The 17,895-nt window shown below is 40.7% G+C and overlaps 1 protein-coding gene across 1 annotated transcript in view; it reads left to right on the plus strand.

The window, feature by feature from the left end:
• FMN1 (formin 1) overlaps window positions 1-17,895 on the plus strand; it is a 435,744-nt gene that overhangs the window by 99,943 nt on the left and 317,906 nt on the right. The window lies entirely within an intron of this gene.

Here is a 17,895-nt window from a genome sequence, read left to right on the forward strand (position 1 = left end):
GCATTGCCTTTCTTTGGAATTGGAATGAAAACTGACCTTTTGCAGTCCTGTGGCCACTGCTGAGTTTTCCAAACTTGCTGGCATATTGAGTGCAGCACTTTCACAGCATCATCTTTCAGGATTTGAAACAGCTCAATTGGAATTCCATCACCTCCACTAGCTTTGTTCGTAGTGATGCTTTCTAAGGCCCACTTGACTTTCACATTGTAGACTGTCACAGTTGTTACCGCCCCCCTTCACTTGCCCATTTTCTGTCAGAGATGGGACTGAGCTTTAGGAGTCCAAGAGACGCTTCCTCACCGCAACCACCCCTCCTACCCCTGCCATTAACTTTAATACTTACTACAGTTTTGTGTTCCTGATTTCATTTAACACCTTCCAATTCATTACTTTCAAGCCTGGAAGTATGTCTTTGACAAGTTGTGGCCTGTAATATTCACATGGGTGACAATTTTCTCAGGCATCCAAGAGCACAGGAACCTTGTACTTTTCATCATCATAAAGCCACAGTCATTGTATGTCATTTTAGAAAAACATGGGACATCTCAGTTATTGTAAAAGGAGGTTTGGAATGAAGCTGAGGGATGTAAAAACTACAACCCTTCATGAGATGAACTGGAAATTTGTAGTTTTTTTTAACCTCAGTTCAGTTCAGTCACTCAGTCATGTCTGACTCTTTGCGACCCCATGGACTGCAGCCTGCCAGGCTTCCCTGTCCATCACCAACACCCAGAACTTACTCAAACTCAAGTCCGTTGAGTCAGTGATACTATCCAACCATCTCATCCTCTGTTGTCCCCTTCTCCTCCTGCCTTCAGTCTTTCCAGCATCAGGATCTTTTCAAATGAGTCAGTTCTTCGCATCAGGTGGCCAAAGTATTGGAGTTTCAGCTTCAGCCTCAGTCCTTCCAATGAATATTCAGGACTGATTTCCTTCAGGGTGGACTGGTTGGATCTCCTTGCAGTCCAAGGAACTCTCAAGAGTCTTCTCCAACACCACAGCTCAAAAGCATCAATTCTTCGGCACTCAGCTTTCTTTATAGTCCAACTCTCACATCCGTACATGATACTGGAAAAACCATAGCTTTGACTAGACAGACCTTTGTCAGCAAGATAATGTCTCTGCTTTTTAATATGCTATCTAGGTTAGTCATATCTTTTCTTCCAAGGAGCAAGCATCTTTTAATTTCATGGCTTCAGTTACCATCTGCAGTGATTTGGGAGCCCCCCAAAATAAAGTTTCTCACTGTTTCCATTGTATCCCCATCTTTTGCCATGAAGTGAAGGGACCAGATGCCATGATCTTAGTTTTCTGAATGTCGAGTTTTAAGCCAATTTTTTTTCACTCTCCTCATTCATTTTCATCAAGAGCCTCTTTAGTTCTTCTTCGCTTTCTGCCATTACAGTGGTGTCATCTGCATATCTGCAATTATTGATATTTCTCCTGACAGTTTTGATTCCAGCTTGTGCTTTATCCAGACAAGGGTTTCCCATGATGTACTCTGCATAGAAGTTAAATAAGCAGAGTGACAGTATACAGCCTTGACATATCTCTTTCCTGATCTGGAACCAGTGTCTTGTTCCATGTCCAGTTCTAATGGTTGCTTCTTAACCTGCATACATATTTCTCAGGAGGCAGGTGAGGTGGTCTGGTATTCCCGTCTCTTTCAGAATTTTCCACAGTTAGTTGTGATCCACACAGTCAAAGGCTTTTGACATTTTTTAAAAACCTCACTTTATCTAAAAAGCAGTTGTGTATCTTGCTGCTGCTGCTAAGTCGCTTCAGTCTGTTCCACTCTGTGCGACCCCATAGACGGCAGCCTACCAGGCTCCTTCTTCCCTGGGATTCTCCAGGCAAGAACACTGGAGTGGGTTGCCATTTCCTTCTCCAATGCATGAGATACACTCAAAGCAAGAAGTGTAACAGTGACATCTACTGGTCAGACTAAGTTGCGCTTGCTGCAGCAGGAGGTCTGGCATGTCACAGTGCTGAAATGAACTTAAAGTCTTTCTTTTTCTTCTGTGTTTTAAAAAAATTCTGGGTTTATGTGTTTTTTAACCCATTGGCTAAACTATATATTCCTGGTTTTCCTTTTCCCTGTAAATTAAATTATTTCCTATTTTTACTTTATTTCAATTATAGAAATCATATATAATCCTTTTAGAAAATTTGAAATATGTAGTTAAATTGAAAGAAATTAAATTAAAAAGAAATAATTAATAACCTCAGCAAACAAAGACAACAACTGTAAAAATTTGATAAATCATCTTTGTATTTTTCATCCTGTAGGACTTATTTTCAGTGAGGGATTATTTTTAACTTGTAAGCATAGATTTTATACCTTTTTTTTTCTCCTTTACTTATTACTCTTACATTGCTTGTTCATGGTGTTACAAATTCCTCTGGATGTATTTTAAGTGAATGTGTAGTATTCTTGAACATTGTATCCTAAAATTTATTTAATCATTTCTCTATTATTGGAGTTAAAGTTGTTTTTTTAAAAAATTTGAATTAGTACTACAACTTGGAAATAAATAGCACTACCACATATATAAGTTTTCTTATACCCTTCCCTGCCAGTATTAGGATAAACTTTGGTTTATTGTCTATAAGTATTTTTAGGCTTTTGAAACATATCATCACATAAACAAGGCCTTTATCTTGAACTAACCTTTAATGGGGTATATGTATTTGTGTGTGTGTGTATATATATATATATATATATATACACATACATGTTTATACATATTATACTATAAATATATTCATATATCATATATAAATAGCATGTATTTTATATAAAATTTATATAAACACACAATAAAATATATAAATATTTACATGCTTCTTTGTTTTTTAAATTATAATTTTTAAACATCGGGATAGTTCCTTTAGATTATTTTCTGCATTAGCAGTTTTTACACCTTGGGCCATAAGTCTCCCCACCTCCAATCCTCCCCCTTCCTTAGATGCTACAATTTGATTCCTATGTTTTGTTCTAAGTAAGATGTCCATTCAGGAGAAAGTTCTACTGATTTAAAGTTTGCATCTTGTTACTGATTCCCAGCTCGCACTAGTGGTAAAGGACCCACCTGCCAGTGCAGGAGACATAAGAGACACGGGTTCCATCCCTGGGTCCAGAAGATCCCTGGAGGGGGGCATGGCAACCCACTTTAGTATTCTCGCCTGGAGAATCCCATTGACAGACGAGCCAGGTGGGCGGGCTACAGTCCATAGGGTCACAAAAAGGCCGACTGAAGTGACTTAGCATCCACGCTTGCGTGCGCTGACCACCATACCAGCTCAGAAGGCTTCTTTCCTCTGGTGGTTGTGAACACTAAGGTCAGGGACGAGGGCAGTGCTGCATGATATTTTGATCAGCCTTAAATGTTGCAGGACTGTTCTGTTTTCAGTTTTGAATCTGATCTGCAGTGTCACTCTCAAGAAGTTACTTTAATCAGGCTTTTTCAGTGGAGATGTAGCTTTTCATTAGTATGTAGGGGTGATAACTATAACAGTTACTAATTGGTGGAAACTTGGCATCCACAAAGCAGAATGACCCCAGGCATTCAGGCTGGGACTGCTATTAAGGCCCTTATTTAGCTGCAGATTAATTTTTTTTAAAGCCAAGAGCCAGAGAGGAAATATTTTAGGCTTTGGGGACCATACAGTCTCTACTGCAACCACTCTGCTGACAAATGTAAGCATAAAGAATACATACATAGTAAGTGTGCCTGTGTTCCAGTAAAAGTCTGTAGACACTGAAATTTGCATTTCATATAATGTTCACTTATCGAAAACACTGTTCATCTTTGATTTTTTTCCTCCACCATTAAAAAATGTAAGGATCATTCTTAAAGAAGTCACTCAAAAACAAGCGGTGGGTCAGATCTGGGCCCCTCTGCTTTGGACCAGGAGGTGGAAAGCTCATTTACTTCACTTCTCCTGCTGACTCAACCACTAGCTATGGGACTCTGGGCACCGCCTTAAGTTCCATAGGCCTCAGTGTCTTTATCAAACATGTGCTGATAGAATGGGACGAACAGGAACAGATAAAACAAAGTTCCTTTTTGCTATAATATTAAATTTCCTGATTCTATTAAAGGGGTATAAATTAACCTAAGCAATGTGATGTATGGGGAGTGGAAATTATTTAAAAGAAATGTAAAGAAAGAAATGGCAAGTATTTAAATGGAAGACATGTTAATATTCTCAATGTGAATTATTATTTTAAAATGAGGAACAATGTCACCACTCCGATAGCAAGACCAAAATTTATAGTCTCCTAACTCTGAAGGCTCATACCACTTCTGTTTCTCCAATGCTATCCTTTTTTCCCCTCCCATTTTACTGAGGTATAATTAACGTGTAATGTTGTATAAGTTTCAAGTGTTGATATACATATGTGCTGTAAAATTATCACCACGATAATGTCACATCTTATCACCTCATATAGTTACACTTATTTTTCTTGCAATGAGAACTTTCAAAATCTACTCTGTAAGCAACTTTCAAATGTACAATATAGCATTGTTAGCTATAGCTACCATCCTGTACTTACATGCCCAGGACTTAAAAATCTTACACTGGGAGTTTGTACCTTTTGATCACCTCACCCAGTTCCCTCTATCTTCATCTGGCAACCACTGATCTGTTTTCTGTTTCTATGAATCTGGTTATTTTTAGATTCCACCTATAAATGAGAGCATACAGTACTCATCTTTCTCTGTCTTATTCCACTTAGCACAGTGTTCTCAGGGTCCGTCCATGTTGTTGCCTGTCACATTCATCATTTAGTTACTGAACTGTGAGAAGGTGCAAGGGTTCCTTGGGAGAATGGCAGGAGGTGGAGCTGGTAGAGGCTAAGTACCAGGGAGGTTCTGAGCAGCATCTTTTACCAACCAGTATATATTTCAGCGTTTAAGTGACCATTGCTGCCAACATGGTACCACTTGGCTGCATGTCAGCCAGACTGTTATGTAGAGAGGTTCTGTTTGGGTGATCATCTTGCTGTAGCAAACCATGTAGACCATTCTGGGTGATCTAGAAAGTTCTCAAAAGAACCCGTTGCTCAGTCAGTTCCACTTTTAGGTCATGAGGTTGCTAAGACTTAAGTATTATGTAGGATATACTCATAGTGAAAAATTATTTATTGCTTTTGTCTGAAATTAAAATTTAACTGGTTGTCCTGTATTTTATTTACTAAATCTGGCAACCCTAGGTATCCATTTGGGAGCACCATCCAAATAAACCAAATGTGTGAATTGCCTTAAAGTAGTGTCTGTGCATGATAAATCCTCAGTCACCCAAGAGTGCTCATTGAGAGCATGAACATTACACAGTTCGCCTTAAAGGGCAGTTTCTTAAATTCCACTATAGGACTCTATCATTAGCTATGCTTCTCATTTTCTAGTGCACTTTAAGCCAGACATGTCAAGGCAACTGAATCTGAACAGACTAGAGAGCAAATGGAGTCTAACTTCTTATTACAGGTGCAGTTTCTTAAAGATTCCATTTGAGATGACTTTTCCCCATGAAGGATACTGTGTAAACAAGGATATGGGCAGGGTGGAAAAAAGATGCTGATAGAGGTGTGGCCTGAGATGGGCCACAAGGTACGAAAAGCAGAAAAGGTAACCGGTCCTCGAGATTCTGTGTTGGTGGCGTGAATTCTGAATGTAGGGTTTCACATGCAGTTTTTAAAACACAGACCTTGCACTCTTCTTGGTTTCTTCACTGGTTTCCAAGGACCATCTCAGTCACCCCACCTGTGGGGCCTGGAGTTCTCCTTGCTGAACTGGGTTCATTGTCTGGGGAGGACACAACATCGAGTTCCAAGTAGTTACATCTGGTGAACAGAAGGATATAATTACCAACTCCACACCCAACCTTAAGTGTCTACACCAGTGACAAAACTGCCATGTATTGATCACTGGCTCAACGCCAGTCACCACCCTTTGTACCTATTGTACAAGTTAGGAGAGAGTAAAGTATGGTGCAAGGATTTGAACCCAAGTCTGTCCGAGTATGGACCCAGGTGCTTAAATGTTAAGCCTCTCTACCTCTCTATTAGTTGGATGCTTTGTTTGTGTCTGTTTTGTTTCTAATTAAAGAACCAAATTCATTGTATAGATATGAGTTAGCCCCCATAATCAGTGAGAAGGCTTGAGAATTAAAACCACAACCAAAATCACCCCACGGAACTCAGTCCAGTGAAGATGCTGTAGCGTATCCTCACTTGGAACACTGGATGCCTTAGACCTTTGGTCTTTACAGTTAATGGGAGAACACTGGTGGGAACATGAGCAGATTTCAGTCCCTCCACATTCCTTCACTCCTAAAAGACAAACTCCACAGCCATCAGTCAGCTTCAACCACAAAGAATGGATGCAGAGGGCCTCTGATATGCTGTCTTTGCAGTGCATGGGCTTCCCTGCTGGCTCAAGCAGTAAAGACTCTGCCTGCACTGCAGGTGATGCAGGAGAAATGGGTTCGATCCCCAGGTCGGGAAGATCCCCTGGAGGAGGGCGTGACAACTCACTCCAGTATTCTTGCCCGGAGAACCCCTCAGACAGAGGAGTCTGGTGGGCTATATAGTCCGTAGGGTTGCAAGAGTCAGACACAGCTGAAGCGACGGAGCATGCACGCACGCAGCACACAGAAAGGACCATGTCTTGGTCTCGTCTTTCATAGAAGCCAATGAGAGCCTACTACTTAAAGCTAAAGGCCACAGGTGGACTTCCCCAAACCAGTAGCATGTTCATGACAGTGGGGCTTATATTTGCAAGTGAAGTGAATTCAGAATTAGCCATCTAGTTTGTTTTCTGGAGGAGTGTGTTTATTCACATGTGTGAGCACCTATGTGTGAGTGTGTGAAAGAGAGACAGAGATTGTGTCTCTGTGGGCTGTATGATAAATGATCAAGAAATGGACAAAATGGACAAAATGGATCAAAAAAGGACAGTTGGAAGGGATGAATTATTGATGGAACTGGAAAATTACGCTTGCTTCTTGTAAACTCCTCAGCACTTTAAGTCATGACAAAGCAGTTGAAAAAGTTATCTGGTTTTATCCCTAAAGCCCATGAAATTTAATCAGTTATCTCTTTCAAATTAGCTTCAGTTTTGCAACTGGTGTGGAAGGTTGGTATACATTTAAAGAGAAACCCTAGTTTATGCAAGTCAGAAAGCTCAGTTCTCAGGCCATTTCTCACGCTTGCCTTGACATGTACTTGTCTTCTCTATAAATGGGAAGATCACAACAAATCTAGTAACATCCCAGATTTCTTTATAAAACAAAAAGAGTAAGTTTGACTTAACCATTGGACACCTTCGTGGTTAATGGAATTGTGAAATTCACTTCTTTTTTATCTTGATAACACTTGTACTCATTTTCTCTGGCTGTTCTGACATTAAACAGAATAGCTGTTCGTGTAAAACTGGAGTCTTGAAGTGTCTACATAGACACACTTATACTCTCAGACCCTGAGAGACCACAGGTTAGAACTGAGTTTTATAAAATCTGTGAGAAATGTGTAGATGAATTTTATTTAAATGATTGGAATGTTGCATTGAGATAATTCATTTAGCTTCTCTAAAATTCAAATGATTGCTTTTTTGTTCCCTTAGAATGGGTTCCATTTTTTTACGCCTCCCTTTTGTGCCCCCAAAACTGCAGTTTTGTGTGCATTGCTTAGATGATGAACTTCACATTATTTCTTTAAAGCTGGTCTCTCTACATGTATCATTTATGTTCCGTGTGTGAATTTTGGAAAAGTATTTTCTGTCCTTTCTCAGATAGAAATGGGAATTTGTGGTTAAAAAATATACATCCAATATGACCCATTTAGAGTTCCCTGGTGTTTCAGAGGTTAAAGCGTCTGCCTGGAATGCAGGAGACCTGGGTTCGATCCCTGGGTTGGGAAGATCCCCTGGAGAAGGAAATGTCAACCCACTCCATTACTCTTGCCTGGAGAATCCCATGGAGGAAGGAGCTTGGTAGGCTACAGTCCATGGGGTCGCAAAGAGTCGGACACGACTGAGCAACTTCACTCACTCACTCAATGACCCATTTAGAATTTGAAACACAGAAGCCTTTGCCTAGAGAATGTCTGAGAGTACTCCTATGCTAACATAAGGCTCCAGTTTTTATGACCTGATTATTTTTCTCTTGCCTTTTGATTTTTACATGTTTTAATTAAGCCATCTTAATATATGATTATTATTGCTTCTGAATTTCATTAAGAACTGCAGCACTATAACTGCCCTGAGTATGAGCATTATAAATGTCCCTTTCGAGCTACAGGAAGTAAGTGACCGTGATTCTAGGAACTGTTGTAACATTTCTCCAGAATATTTCATGATAATTCTTAGAGTGTTGAAAATGACAGTAGCACTGTACGTACTTGTTTGGTTTAAGTCCCAAATTAAAATAGTGTACAAAATGGAGGCAACAGCGACTATATTTCAAAATTATCAAAATATGATTCTTTTTTCCACTTTATTGATCTCTGCAGCTATACATGTCCCACAGTAATAATGGTCACTATTTATTGAGCGGCTGTGGTGAACTGAACGAGCACTGGTTTAGGGATAGTAACACATTTAATTCTTAGAACAATCCTATGAGTTATATAATTTTCCCATTTTATATATGTAAATACTGATTCACAGAGCTAAAGAACTTGCTTAAGTCTCACAGTTTGTGTGTAACTAGTAATCTCCTGTGTTGAACCCAAATGTGTTTCACTTAAAAGCCATGGCTATGCTCCCCTCTTTCTTTCTTTGTCCTCTCTTAACTGTGTTTAAGAATAGGATCACAGTTGTGAAGATACCCTGGAGAAGAAAATGGCTATCCAATCCAGTATTCTTACCTGGGGAAATTCATGGACAGAGGAGTCTGGTGGGCTATATAGTCCATGAGGTTGCAAAGAGCTGGACAGGACTGAGCAACTAGCACCTTCACTTTCATGACAATGCTTAGCTTACTTTCTCCTTTGTAATTTTAATGCCTTTACATCGGTTTCCATATTTTTCTTTAAAAATGACTAAATGATGTGAGTATTAACTTCAAGGAATCAGTAATGATTCCGTGTTCTTTCTGCTCTCTGCCAACTCTTTCTAACTGCAGTGGCCAATGGGTCTGGTAACCAGGTGATCATCTATAATATTTGCCCCCATTCTGATGTTTCAGTGTGAAAGAGAACTACTACGAAATTCTATTGTTCTTTGACTTATTGTAATGAAGAGAAGGTACGTTTAGAATCAGGCTGATCCAGTGCAGATCCTGACTCTGCTACTCACTGGTTGTGTAATCTTAGAAGTGTCCTAATTTTTTCTGAACACCGGTGTTAACATCAAAAGCAGTGACCAAACAGTAGTCACTAGCCACCTATGGCTATCAATTAAGATGAAATAAAATTTAAAATGTAGTTCCTCAGTTACATTAGGAACATTTTAAGTGCTCAAAGACCACCTATGGCTAATATCTGCTGCATTGCATGACACAGATATAGGGCTTTTCCATCATTACAGAAACTTGCCATGAACAGCACTAATAAAATAAAGCACTGACGCCTTTCTCCTAGAGTTACTGGGAGGATTAAGATACTAGAAAGCTTGCATAAGGAACCCAACATGGTGCCTACTTGGGACAGTGACACCCTAAAATAACGCGTGTCCCTAGTGCATGTCTTTGTTATCCACCTTTGTTTTGTATTGGGCAAATCCTCATCTTCCCTATTTTTTCTTTTTTCTCCTTTAAAATTTAAAAACATTTTAAATTGATAACTAGATCTTTGGTGTTGGAACAAGTATTCTCAAGATAACTTTTACTTCTTAAAAACTAAGGAAGGACAAAAAGATACCTTGTTATAGTGAAGCCAATGGCTGACTAGCTTCATACCCAGAATGAAGGAGGATAAAAGCATCAAGAGATGCATATGGTTTGTTAGAGTCCAGATCTGTATCTACAACTTGTATCATGAACAACCTTAGGCACAGTGAAGTGCTTTCTCCACGGACCCCATGCCATCTGTAGTGGTTATTTCTGTGGGACAAAACTATTAGTCATTTGGGGAAAATACAAAACTCTTCAAAAACCTGTCCCTGAAAATTTTGTACCTTAAAGTTCTTTTTCCCTTCCTCTCCAGCTTCAGAAGTAAGTCACAGCCTTTCCTTTTCCTTACAGTTTTTTATTTTGTCATGGACATTGAATCCATTTCTAAAGAGTCTTTGATACTGCTTATTGGAATCAATCTTAGAAATATCTGACAGTAAGACCCTAAGCAGGCTTCCCAGGTGGCTCAGTGGGTAGAGAATCCACCTACAATGCCAGAGACGCGGGTTCAATTCCTATGTTGGGAAGATCCCCTGGAAGAGGGCTTGGCAACCCACTCCAGTGTTCTTGCCTGGACAGAGAAGCCTGGCAGGCTACAGTCCACAAGACCACAAAGAGCATGCACACACACATACACACGCAAGACCCTAAGCAGTAATGCAATAACTATTTCAAACTTGATTTTTGTAAGAGTAAGGACATTTTCGATGAAGTCGGTACACCTCTGAAGTATAATGCGTTGGCCTAAAAACAACAACAACAAAATGGTCCTTGCCCTGCTGTTGACACCTTGGGCAGTCTCCCTGGCCAGTCATTGTCTGGGAACACCCTTCCCTAAAGGGAGGGAAGTCTCAGTGCTAAGGGAACACACAGCATCAGCATGTGTCAACAGACTCTTAAGCAAAGGATCTTCTGGAAAAAATCCAAATTCATAGATTTTTTTCACCCTGAAATTATTGAGCTGATTTAAAAATCACAGTGGAACAGAGGAAAAGTATTATAATAAAAACAGGTGAACTTTGTCACCATCTAGAGTAGCCACCTGGGAACATTTCAAACTAATTGTTCTCTTCACGTGGGAAAAAAAAAAACAATCCAGAGAGCACTGGCCCTGAAACACCCAGAGGGACCCCTTGAAAGAATTTTCTCTGGAGCTCAACTCACTCATGGCACAGATATGGTATGGGGAAGTGTGGTATTTAGTAGGCCTATTTATAAGGAAAGACTAGAGATCTCTTCAAGAAAATTAGAGCTACCAAAGGAACATTTCATGCAAAGATGGGCTCGATAAAGGACAGAAATGGTATGGACCTAACAGAAGCAGAAGATATTAAGAAGAGGTGGCAAAAATACACAGAACTGTACAAAAAATACTTCACGACCAAGATAATCACGATGGTGTGATCACTCACCTAGAGCCAGACATCCTGGAATGTGAAGTCAAGTGGGCCTTAGAAAGCATCACTACAAACAAAGCTAGTGGAGGTGATGGAATTCCAGTGGAGCTATTTCAAATCCTGAAAGATGATGCTGTGAAAGTGCTGCACTCAATATGCCAGCAAATTTGGAAAACTCAGCAGTGGCCACAGGACTAGAAAAGGTCAGTTTTCATTCCAATCCCAAAGAAAGGCAATGCCAAAGAGTGCTCAAACTACCACACAATTGCACTCATCTCACATGCTAGTAAAGTAATGCTCAAAATTCTCAAAGCCAGGCTTCAGCAATACGTGAACTGTGAACTTCCAGATGTTCAGGCTGGTTTTAGAAAAGGCAGAGGAACCAGAGATCAAACTGCCAACATCTGCTGGATCATGGAAAAAGCAAGAGAGTTCCAGAAAAACACCTATTTCTGCTTTATTGACTATGCCAAAGCCTTTGACTGTGTGGGTCACAAGAAACTGTGGAACATTCTGAAAGAGATGGGAAATACCAGACCACCTGACCTGCCTCTTGAGAAATCTATATTCAGGTTAAGAAGCAACAGTTAGAACTGGACATGGAACAACAGACTGGTTCCAAATAGGAAAAGGAGTACGTCAGGGCTGTATATTGTCGCCCTGCTTATTTAACTTCTATGCAGAGTACATCATGAGAAACACTGGGCTGGAAGAAGCACAAGCTGGAATCAAGATTGCAGGGAGAAATATCAATAACCTCAGATATGCAGATGATACCACCCTTATAGCAGAAATTGAAGAGGAACTCAAAAGCCTCTTGATGAAAGTGAAAGAGGAGAGTGAAAAAGTTGGCTTAAAGCTCAACATTCAGAAAATGAAGATCATGGCATCCGGTCCCATCACTTCATGGGAAGTAGATGGGGAAACAGTGAAAGCAGTGTCAGACTTTATTTTTGGGGGCTCCAAAATCACTGCAGATGGTGACTCAGCCATGAAATTAAAAGATGCTTACTCCTTGGAAGAAAAGTTATGACCAACCTAGATAGCATATTGAAAAGCAGAGACATTACTTTGCTAACAAAGGTCTGTCTAGTCAAGGTTATGGTTTTTCCTGTGGTCATGTATGGATGTGGGAGTTGGACTGTGAAGAAGGCTGAGCACGGAAGAACTGATGCCTTTGAACTGTGGTGTTGGAGAAGACTCTTGAGAGTCCCTTGGACTGCAAGGAGATCCAACCAGTCCATTCTGAAGGAGATCAGCTTTGGGATTTCTTTGGAAGGAATGATGCTAAAGCTGAAGCTCCAGTACTTTGCCCACCTCATGCGAAGAGTTGACTCATTGGAAAAGACTCTGATGCTGGGAGGGATTGGGGGCAGGAGGAGAAGGGGACGACAGAGGATGAGATGGCTGGATGGCAACATTGACTCGATGGACATGAGTCTGAGTGAACTCCAGGAGCTGGTGATGGACAGGGAGGCCTGGCGTGCTGCGATTCATGGGGTTGCAAAGAGTCGGACATGACTGAGTGACTGAACTGTACTGACTGAACTACAAGGAGGGCTTCCCTGGTGGCTCGGTGGTAAAGAACCCTTCTGCCAAAGCAGGAGAAGATCCCACGATGGGAAGCTCTCCTGGAGGTGGGCATGGCAACCCTCCCCAGTATTCTTGCCTGGAGGATCCCCATGGATAGCGGAGCCTGGCGGGCTACGCCCCATGGAGTCACAGAGAGTCGGACATGCCTTAGCAACTGAACAACAATAACAACAGTCTATAGGAAATAATCTTTTTCAGACCAAATGGCCCCTCTGTCCGGGAGCATAGGTAAGAGCAAGCTGGGCGGGGCAGTTTCCTGCTTGGGCCTTCATTTCATGGGTAAATACTTGCTTCATATTGACTAAGTTAAAAAACATTGTTAGATATCAGTTGATGCCCTTAAGAAAGCTGTTCCTTTGTTCTGAAAACATGTCACATCCATATGGGACTTATTTTGTGTCAGACACTGATGGAATGCGAAACACATATTCATTTATTTAATCCTTCTAATAACCCACACAGAAGGAGCCTTTCTTATTCCAAGCTTTTAGGAGAGGAAGCTGAGACACAGGTTGCTTATATAACTTCCTAAGGTAAAGTTTCTTGTGGCAGTAGGGTAGGATGTGAGCCCAGGACCCAGGGCCAGGTTCTTAATTCTTCTACCGCTTCACGAGTATGCCTTGGCCTCTCCTCTTCCTTTTCAGAAGAGAAGGGAATGTTTGTTACCAACATTCACAGAAACTTTGAATACAGCTCCGTGGAACCAGTCTTAGAAACATTTAGCACCAAGATGGCTCAACAGAAAAAGGCCTTAATCCCTGAGTCCGGTTGTTGCTGTCAGCAGATGCAGCCTGTTTTGTTTTCAATCAATGAAAACAGCTGCTAGCTCTTCTGAGGCTGAGCTAGAGGGGCTGTTTGAAGCCCTGCAGTAGATAGCAGGGGGATTTCGCGTAGTGAAGCCTGACAGAGCGCTGCCTGAAATGGAGAAGAAGCCTAAGGGAGGCCTCCAGTTCTGCCCTTGGTTTGGCCTTATAACTCCATTTTCAAGATGTAGAAAATGAACTTAAAGAAGATGCTGTATTCTGTGGTTGTACTTGAGCTTCGTGAACTGGTACAGTTAGCTAGCTTCTCTTGATTCCAAATGTCTCCATCTTTAAAACATGAATGTTGAGCTGATTGATTTCTAGTCCTTCTGAAGTCCTCTTAAGCCTCCCAACAATTTGATTCTACCCATCTTCTTCCATTATCTTATACGTCTTTCATCTGACACCTTGTATGCCCTTATTTCCTCAGAGCTCACTTAGTTAAGTGTCACTTTTTTAAAACATGCTTCTTGAACCTCCAAAACCCCATCTCCACCCGTTACCTCATGTATCTTTCTTCACAGTTTACTTACTTACTTTTCCCAGTCATTGCTCTAAACACTTTTCTTCCACAGAAATAGTTTCTACAATCTTACGTACTCTTACTAATTTTAACTTCTACTTTTCTTCAGCAGTCATTCCATGAACTAGTTGAATCCCTAGAAGCTGGAAGCAGTCGTGAAAAATCAGGCCCAGAATTTGGAGCATATTGGATAAGTAGAAACATGAGAAATTTAGCCTAATACCATGAAATTAATCTCATTTTTCCCTTGCCTTTCTGGGAGAGCGCTCGGAGAGGGTTTTATGAGAATATGTGTGGGAAGGAATTCTCTAAGCTGAGTGACATGGGAGAGTGCTGCAAAGAGTGTGAGGTGGGGAACAAGGGGCTTTACAAGTTTTTGCTTTAGACAGTGTGCCATTTCTGCAAATTGATTTTGAAAAAATTTTAATGCTCATTCTTTTAGTTGTTATGAGACTCAAGAAGCTAGGTTCTACTACTTCCAGGAGATGACATCCCTTCTTTTTTATTACCTTTTTTTAGGCTTATCTCACCAGGTGTTGTTTATTGGAATGATGTTCTCATTGCCATGAGGTTCAGTTAGCTCCAGCCTCAATCTGAGGAGATGGTGAGATGGGAGGAACATGGAGAATTCATTAGTAGTAAATTCTCCACATAAATTCTATATTCAGTTTTCACAAGCTGGGTACCGATTGCTTGTAACAAATAGTTTCAAAGAGCAACATGTGAGTTATCCTACCTGATATTGCTCATGCCTATTTCAACTAGTTGTCCAAAGTAGGTAATTTTTAATCTGGCCTTTTGCACAGGTAGCTATTAGAGGACTTAGGTATCGAGGTTAGAACAAAAGAGAATCAGGTGAGGTTGTAAAGGAGAAAGTCTTGGCTGTTACTTGGCTGTTTTTGCATAGTAGGTACTTTAAAAGCATGTATCATAGAATAAGACAAAAATAATGTCCAAAAGAGGTGATTCTTTTTCCCTCTGAGAATGTTAGAGCATTAAATGGATGAATTTTTCAAGACCACCCAACTGAGATCAGATTTGTAGGCTGCTTATTTGAAAATTACTATGGTCTGAAACATTTTTCCATTCCCTAAATGACCAGATGTTGTAACATTTCTCATGGTCATGAGAATGAGTGTCCTGAAAGAGTCAATATTCAAAAAGTCTCTTTAAATTACCATGCTGCTCTTTCTTACTTATCTTCATATTTTTATGGTCATAACTTGATTTCATTCAAAATTGTCTTAGGTCCACCTATTGCTAATTAAACTGAGTCTGGAGTATAAAGTACTACGTTACAGTCTCTGAACAAGAACCACCTCTTTCTTGGCTGATTTCCCCTATTAAACTTCATGTTTCATCAAGGTGGAGGGCTGGAATTTCTTCATCTTTATGTCCCGGAAGCCTCGTACAGAGTTAGTGCTCGACCATGATTGTTGGATGAACGAATCTTTGTGATAGCTCAGTTTCCTGAATGAAGGAGAATTGCACAGGTAAACTGGAAAGCCTCTTGATAAATCTGAGTCGTGAGGATTGTGTGTCTTGTCTGTGACCAGTAGACAAGCCAGCTAGGGAATTTTTGCTTGATTTTTCTAAGTAGCCTGTCTAGATTTCCCCTCTAAATTTACAAGGGAAAAGAATGGTCCCGCTCATATTTTTTTCTTCTCATGAAGTCAGTCTTCGGTATCATTTCAGAGGGCAAGGTACAACACGTGCCCTAGTGAGACCCCACCACCTAACCGGGTTGACATGCCTGCACATTTTAAGATGCAGGTGGATGTGGAGTCCTATTATGGCAGGAAGCAGGGCTCAGAATTTAGAAGAGTGACTGTGGATTCTGTGGCCTGATTGCCTTGATTCAGGTTCCAGTTCTTCTTGTGAATATGAGCAAGTTACATCATCTTTCCATGCCTGTTTCCAAACATGAAAAAGAAAGTAATACCAACCTCATAGTAGATGTTGTTGATATTTTGTTGCTAAGTTGTTCAGTTCCTTTGTGACCCCATGCACTGTAACCTGCCACATTCCTCTCTACATAGTATTTCCCCTGCAAGAATACCGAAGTGGATTGCCATTTCCTTCTCTGGGGGATCTTCCCCACAGAGGGATCAGACCTGTGTCTCCTGCTTCACAGGTGGATTCTTTACCACTAAGCCATCAGGGAAGCCCATAGTTAGATGTACTAATCAGTTAATGGAGCAACTAGAACAGTGCTTGTAAACACCTAATAAATGTTACGTATTATTAGTATCATCCACTTATTAGCTGTGCGCCTTTGCTTGGTTGCATTCTCTTGGCCATGGTTGCTTCATTTTTAAAATGAACCTAAGAATACCTTCTCCACCCTAAGCCAAGGGACTGGAATCAAATTGTCTCCCTGGGACCCAAGATTCCCACGACATTGTATTCATGTCCATGGGTATTGAGAAGGTGCTAGAACTTTGTATTTCCACTCCATGCTGTAGTGTAGAAGAGCCTTCTAGTTTGCGTCCCATTTTGCCCATATCTGCTGAAAATGCTTAGCAACTTATTTTGGAAATCAATAATTATGTCTGAGAAAATGGAGCTTTCTCGGTTAAAGAACAACAAATATATGCCATGTCTCTTCCCCTCACCCGTATGTTGACTGGTCTACATGGTTCTTCAGAAGACTGATCTTATGATCTGATATAATGATTCCTTTTTCTGTCCTGAAGAAGCAGAAGTATGATTTTATCAACAGGCATTTCCTTTAGATAGGAAGCTTGTTATGAGGCTTAAACGGCACGAATGAATTTTCCTGAGTGTTGTGGTGGCCTTTTGATTAACCATGCCCTATTTAATAATCTCAAAATATGCTGGGATCAGGAGCAACCAGAAAAGTATCCACTTAGATACAAGGTCAAATCAGGGATGAGGAAGCACTGTTTTAATTTTCCTATAAGAGTTGATGGGCTATAATCACATGTACGCTTTTTGTATGAAGGTTTCTTTTGAACACATTGCACTAGAAATTTATTATTGTGATCTGAATTTCCCAGTGGAGAACACAATTCAAGTTGGCAGTGTGGAAGCCATAGCCATTCCCTGCTGCAGATAAAGAAAGACAGCTGTTTTGCTTATGGCTACAGCTTCTGTTTTACAGAATAAATTTGTTTGCATTTGATCTTCTCGCAGCTTTGTTCAGAGAGCCGGTGATTACTATTAAACCATGATGACTATTAAGCCAGTTTGGCTCTCTTGATCCACATAGTGCCTTATCCATTCCAGGTGCTTACTAAATGCCTGCTGACTCAATAGGATCTGGTAAACACTGAGACCTTCAGGTACAACAGAAAGCTGCCCCAAGAGGCAGGTATGCTGCTAGGAAACAGAGCTGCAATTTTTCCATGTCCTTCACTGCCAGGTTCCCAGCTTGTACAGCATTGGAAACTACGCTGAGGTGGTGTTTGGTGGTGGTTTTGTCTTTCCTGTTTTTGTTTTAGGCAAATAGGTCTGTGACAGAGCCTTGATAGAGACCTTTCAGCTGTTTTTCCCTTTAGGGGAATGTGGCTCCTTGGGGATCTTTTTAATGAATCGCTTTGCCTAACAAGGCAGGTTGTGTGTTACTTTGTACCATGCTAAGTTTCAATTTGTTGGTTGGATGGCTGAGGCACAGAGGGGTGCCCTTTCGCCAGCAGGATTCTTAAAAAAGCTAGGAAGTCAGAGCTGCTGAACAGAAGCCCAGGGTTAGCCCAAGAGAGTGGAGGGTTATCATTCCCTC

The sequence above is a fragment of the Ovis canadensis genome, chromosome 7 (genome assembly GCF_042477335.2).
Source record: "Ovis canadensis isolate MfBH-ARS-UI-01 breed Bighorn chromosome 7, ARS-UI_OviCan_v2, whole genome shotgun sequence".
Classification (NCBI taxonomy): domain Eukaryota; kingdom Metazoa; phylum Chordata; class Mammalia; order Artiodactyla; family Bovidae; genus Ovis; species Ovis canadensis.